Source organism: Elephas maximus, chromosome 10 (assembly GCF_024166365.1).
Source record: "Elephas maximus indicus isolate mEleMax1 chromosome 10, mEleMax1 primary haplotype, whole genome shotgun sequence".
Classification (NCBI taxonomy): domain Eukaryota; kingdom Metazoa; phylum Chordata; class Mammalia; order Proboscidea; family Elephantidae; genus Elephas; species Elephas maximus.
In genome coordinates this window covers 108,135,491-108,141,490 of record NC_064828.1, presented here as the reverse complement: position 1 = coordinate 108,141,490, position 6,000 = coordinate 108,135,491, and positions in this window count along the sequence as shown.

Sequence of the window (6,000 nt, the reverse complement as noted above, 5' to 3'; positions counted from 1 at the left end):
CTTGGCTCTCTCACAGGCCCTCAAATGGTGATGCCCTAAATCAAGACCCCTTGATGTTTCCCCCAGACCCACTCCCCTAGTCTTCCCAGCCTCAGCAGATGGAGCCTTTTCCCCACCAGCTCACTTTAGGAACCTGGAAGTCACCCTCTCCCGACGCTTCTCCTCAGCTTGAGGTGGGGCCTCCCTCTTCCATATCTCTGAAGCCCGCTCCCTACTCTCCCTCCCTGCTGCCACCCTCTAGTCCCAGCCCCCACCATGGTGTCCTGTGGCCATGGCCGCTAAGTGGTCTGCACGCTTCCATGCCTACCCCACCCCAGGCTGCCTTCTGCGTAATCACCAGAACTCCCAAAAGACTTGAAAGCAGTAACACAAACAGACACGTGTACCCCATGTTCACCGCAGCACCTTTCACAACAGCTGAAAGGTGGAAGAAACCTGGCAGTCCATCAACAGATGAACGGATAAGCATAATGTGGTACACACGCAATGGAACACTGCTGAGCCAAAGACGAAGTCCTGATGCATGCCAGAACACGGAAGAAACTTCCACACGTTATATACTAAGTGAAGTAAGTCGGTCACAAAAGGACAAAGGCTGTACAATCCTACCAACGTGAAAGATCTAGAATACACAACATGTATAGGGATCAAGTTTATTAGTGGTCCCCAGGGGCAGGAAGGACAGGGAAGCTAGGAGCCATGGCTTCGGGGGTGCTGAGTTTCTGTTTATGGTGATGGAAAATTTGCCAGGGGAGGTGGCTGATGGCTGGACAGTAGGATTCATGTAATCGGTATCAATAAATTGTACACGCGAAAAATCTGAAATTGGCAAATGTGTTACAACCAAACCAAAAACAAAACAAAAAACCAAACCCAATGCCATTGATTCAATTCTGACTTATAGTGATCATATAGGACAGAGTAGAACTGTCCCATAGGGTTTCCAAGGTTGTAAATCTTTATGGAAGCAGACTGCCACATCTTTCTCCCACAGGGTGGCTGGTGGGCTTGAACCACCTACATTTTGGTAAGCAGCTGGGCACTTAACTATTGTGCCACCAGGGCTCCTCATTCTTACAACAACAATTAAAAAAAAAAAAAGGAATGTAAGGTCGGTCATGCCACAACAAAAAATAAAGAACATGAGGCCTGTCATGCCACTAGCTTGCTCGAAGGTCTCCTCTGGTTTCCCAGTGCCCTAGGCTTTAACCACGTCCTTCCCAGGCCAGGTGGTCCTGTCCGCCCCCTCTCCAGGTGGACACCAGCGTGTACAGGGGTCATGTCTCAGAGCAGAGCTCTCCCTGTGGGGCCCCTGGCCCCCCAACACTTGCCGGGAGAAAAAGAGAAGAAGGGCTTCAGCCCCCCAGTGGAATTGCAGCTGAAAAGCCTCTCTGCTGGCTTCCCAGGCCAATATACCCCAGTACATGTTTGGTTTCCATTCCCTTGTTCCCTCCACAAACACACTTGGGTCAGTTCCTCTGCAGTACACACGGGCCGCAGAGAATATTCTGTCCTTGGGCATTCCGTTGGATGTCATCACAGGTGAGTCAGCAGTCTGTGCACAATGTGGCAGGGAGCCTTCCTCGAGCCCTGGTGGGACCCCCTCTGGCTTACCCATAAACCCTGTTCGTATCCATCCATTACAGCACGAAGACTTTGCCCCTGGTGGTTTATCCGCTTTCCTTTCTCTGCAGCCGAAATTCTTGGCTTCTGGCTATTCTCCCTTCTTTAAAGAGGTCCCCTTCGGGGTTTGGAGTCACATGCAGAGCTACCCAGCTCAGCCTACGACTCTGCCCCACCACCACCCCATGCCCAGGCCCTGGGGATTCCTAAGCCCCTCGCTCCCCACCCAGGCTCAGTGCCTGAAGCTCACTCTCATACTCCTGCCCTGGACAGACCCAGAGGCTCTTTGCTTCTTAGCATTTTCCTGGCTAATTATCGCAGGCAAACAGCCGGGTAACAGACATCATAGACCCAGGTAAGTCTGCATCATGTCTCTGCCAGTGCTGATGTTTTGGGGAGCAGGTCTTCAGGACCCCGCTCAGGGGTTTCCTCCTCTGTGGGGCCTTCCTGGCTCCCCCAGGCCCACATCTGAGCTTCTGTAGTGCTCTGTCCCTCCCTCAGTCACTGACCACACCACAGGACCATCAACTCTTGACATGTTTGTGTCTCTCACAGAACACAAAGTCCGTGAGGGGCCTCGTCATCCCTGCCTCCCCCCAGTGCCTGGCTCAGGCCTTGATACAGAGTGGACTTCTGACAGCTGTTGGATGAAGGAAGGAAGGAAGGAAGGAAGGAAGGAAGGAAGGAAGGAAGGAAGGAAGGAAGGAAGGAAGGAAGGAAGGAAGGAAGGAAGGAAGGAAGGAAGGAAGGAAGGAAGGAAGGAAGGAAGGAAGGAAGGAAGGAAGGAAGGAAGGAAGGAAGGAAGGAAGGAAGGAAGGAAGGAAGGAAGGAAGGAAGGAAGGAAGGAAGGAAGGAAGGAAGGAAGGAAGGAAGGAAGGAAGGAAGGAAGGAAGGAAGGAAGGAAGGAAGGAATGAGCGGGCTGAGTAAGGGAATGGTAGGCTAGCTCTGGAAGACTCCAGCACTCTGCAAGTCCTTGGGCCACTGCCTATGACTCCCTCTTCCTTGAGAAGGGATCCTTCCTACACAGGAGCACTGAGCACACTCTGCAGGTGGAGGCCCAGGTCAGTGTGAATTTCAGATAAATCATAGTACGTGGAAGCCAAGAGCCTCCTATTACCGGCGTCACCCCCATGCCTGGCACGCTGCATAGTGTGATAGTTGTGACAGAGTGCACCTCACCTCTCCACCCTCTCCTTCATATTCACCCTCTTTCAGTTTCTTGAATGGAACACACTCTGCCCCACCTCTAGGGCTTGGCTCATGACGTGACATCCACGTATAATTTCTGCCCAGTCACTCCTGAAGTAGAGAAAATACATTTTTTCCAGTGTTTTACTGGTAAAGTAGAGAGAATATATTTTCTTGTTTGTTTTAGTTTAGCTGCATAAGCTGTGATTCATCTCTAGTCTTTGGAAAATGGCGCAGGTCCTGTTCAAGATATGGCCGAGCAGCGTGTTCCGCTCTTAACATAACAAACACTCTAATACTTTACAACATGTTTTCTCCTGTTCACAAGGGGTAATTGAGAGCTTGACATGACTAACGCCATAATGATGCTCTAAGGAATCTTTAAAAACATTTTTTATTGCACCAGCTGCACCAGACTCTTCCAAAGTGGTGCGGAGCCCTCTCAGCTCCGGTGGCCTTGGTCTCTCTTCTCTTCTTTGTTCTCTTGAGAAATGGCCTTCAGCCTGCAAGACAGCAGCTACAAAAGCTGCCTGACATTTTTAATCTGCAACTTTCTTTCTTGCTCCCTATCTCAGCCAAAGTGAACTTGACAGGACAGTTCCACTAGCCAAGAGATTCTTATGTGAGTAACACGCTATGCATTTTACTTTTCTATTTCTTTTTAATTTTTTTTTATTGTACTTTACATGAAGGCTTACAGAGCGAATTAGTTTCTCATTAAACAATTAATACACATATTGTTTTGTGACAGTGGTTGCCAACCCCATGACATGTCAACACTCTCCCCTTCTCGACCTTGCGTTCCCCATTACCAGCTTTCCTGTCCCCTCCTGCTTTCTTGTCCTTGCCCCTGGACTAGCCCATTTAGTCTCATTTTGTTTTGTGGGCCTGCCTAATCTTTGGCTGAAGGGTGAACCTCAGGGGTGACTTCGTTACCGAGTTAAATAAAAGGGTGTCCAGGTGCCATATTCTCAGGGCTTCTCCAGTCTCTGTCAGACTAGTAAGTCTGGTCTTTTTTTGTGAGTTAGAATTTTGTTCTACATTTATCACCAGCTTTGTCCACGACCCTCTATTGTGATCCTTGTCAGCAGTCAGTAGTGGTAGCCAGGCACCATCTAGTTGTGCCAGACTCAGTCTGGTGGAGGCTGTGGTAGCTGTGGTCCATTAGTCCTTTGAACTAAGTTTTCCCTTCCGTCTTTGGTTTTCTTTATTCTCTCTTACTCCAGATGGGGTGGGACCAGTGGAGTATCTTAGATGGCTGCTCACAAGCTTTTAAGACCCCATACCCTACTCACTGAAGTAGGATATAGAACATTTTTCTTTAGAAGCTGTTATGCCAATTGAGCTAGACATTTCTATCTTATTCCTTACTACTTTTCACTTTTTTATTGCTCCACGCCAGAATGTAAGCTTCATAAAGGCAGAGATTTTTGTTAGTTTTCTTCATTTATTTCCAGCATCTAGACTATTCTAGACATTAGGTAAACACTCAATAAATACCTGTAGACAAAATGAGTTGCCCTCATCACATTTTGTTTGCCTGGCTCTTGCCAGGGGTTGTTTCTACTGGGCTCACCACTAGACCCCCAGCACTGCTGTGTGCCTGATTCCTAGTAGGCAACCCGTGAAGAGCTGCTGAGTGAGCTAAATAAGCCTAAGAGGTCATGTGTTGGTTGGGTGTGGCTGTTCGCTGGGGCATGAAGAGTTTCCCCTGAAGACGAAGGTCTTACCTCCCAGTTTGAATCTCTGGAAGAAGAGATGAAGAAGGGGTCCTGGGCCCTAGCATTGTTTTTCTGCTTTCTGGTTGCAATGGAGTTCACAAGGAGAGGTCCTGGGAGTCTATGAGGCCAGAGAGAGAAAGGAAAGTGGGCTTCCTAAGAATAAGAAGGAACTTAGCAAGAGCTGAAGGAACTCGGGGGAGGAGGTACTAAGAAAGCAGGGCCTAAGGGAATACCTATATGTTCAGACATTCTACAGACTTGTTACCTGATTTCAGGCAGTCAGCACTCAGAGTAAGATGTGGATGACAGTCAATCCAAGGAAGGGTGGGTGATGAGGGTCAAACTGAGAAAGGGGTGGATGGTAGCACTGGAGAAGAAAGAATGGATAGATGTGAGGAACCTCTAGAGGGTGAATGGAGCTGCCTACTGATATTCAGATGGGCGAATGAGCCACAGGAAGATGTCTAGGGGGACACTCAGGGTGTGGCTTGGATGACCAAACTACCCTGAAATCAGGGTGAGAGAGAACGGACAAAACATTAGTCTCACGTTCAGGCCCCCTATCATTGAACCACCAGCCACCATTGGCTCATTTCTCCTTGCCCTCCTTCTCATACCTTATACCTGGTCCAGACCAAAGTCTCCTTGATTTCCTGTACATACCACGGCTCGCTCAACATCATATTTATTGAAGTTCTTTAAGTTCCTCATCTGTTCCCAAATCTTCTTTGCTCTTTGTTGAAATCCTACTATTATGGGTTGAATTCTGTTCCCAGAAAGATATGTTGAAGTCTTAATCTCTAGTACCTGTGAACATGACCTTGACTGGAAGTAGGATCTTTGAAGATATTATAAGTTAGGTTAACATGAGGTCACACTGGAGTAGGCTGGGTCCTAATCCTATATGACTAGAGTTCTTGTAAAGAGAAGAGACACAGAGTCAGATGAAGGATGGCCATGTAACTATGGTGGCAGCGCATTTATAAGTCAAGGAGCACCAAGGATTGCTGGGAGCCACCGGAAGCTAAGAAAAAGGCATGGATCAGTTCCTCTCCCAAAGTTTGCAGAAGGACTCAACACAGCTGACACCCTGATTCCAGACTTCTAACCTCCAGAACTGTGAGACAATAAAATTCCATTTTTAGAAGCCACCCAGTTCATGACATTTTATTATATCAGTCCTAGGACACCAAGCCACCTCCTCATTCTTCAAGACCAGCCCGTGTCACCTTTTCCTTGAAAACTTTCCTGACTCCTCAAAGGTAATTCTCTTTCTCTCTGTGAGCTGCTGTTGCGTTTTGTTCACCCCAGGGACAACTCAGTTCAATGACACCCAGCACAGTGCTCCCATGCTGGGCACACAATAACCAGTTGCCATCTAGTTGACTCCAAATCGTGGCAACCCCATCTGTGTCATGTGCTCCACAGGGTCTGTTTTTGCAATGGTTGATTTTTCGGAAGTAGATC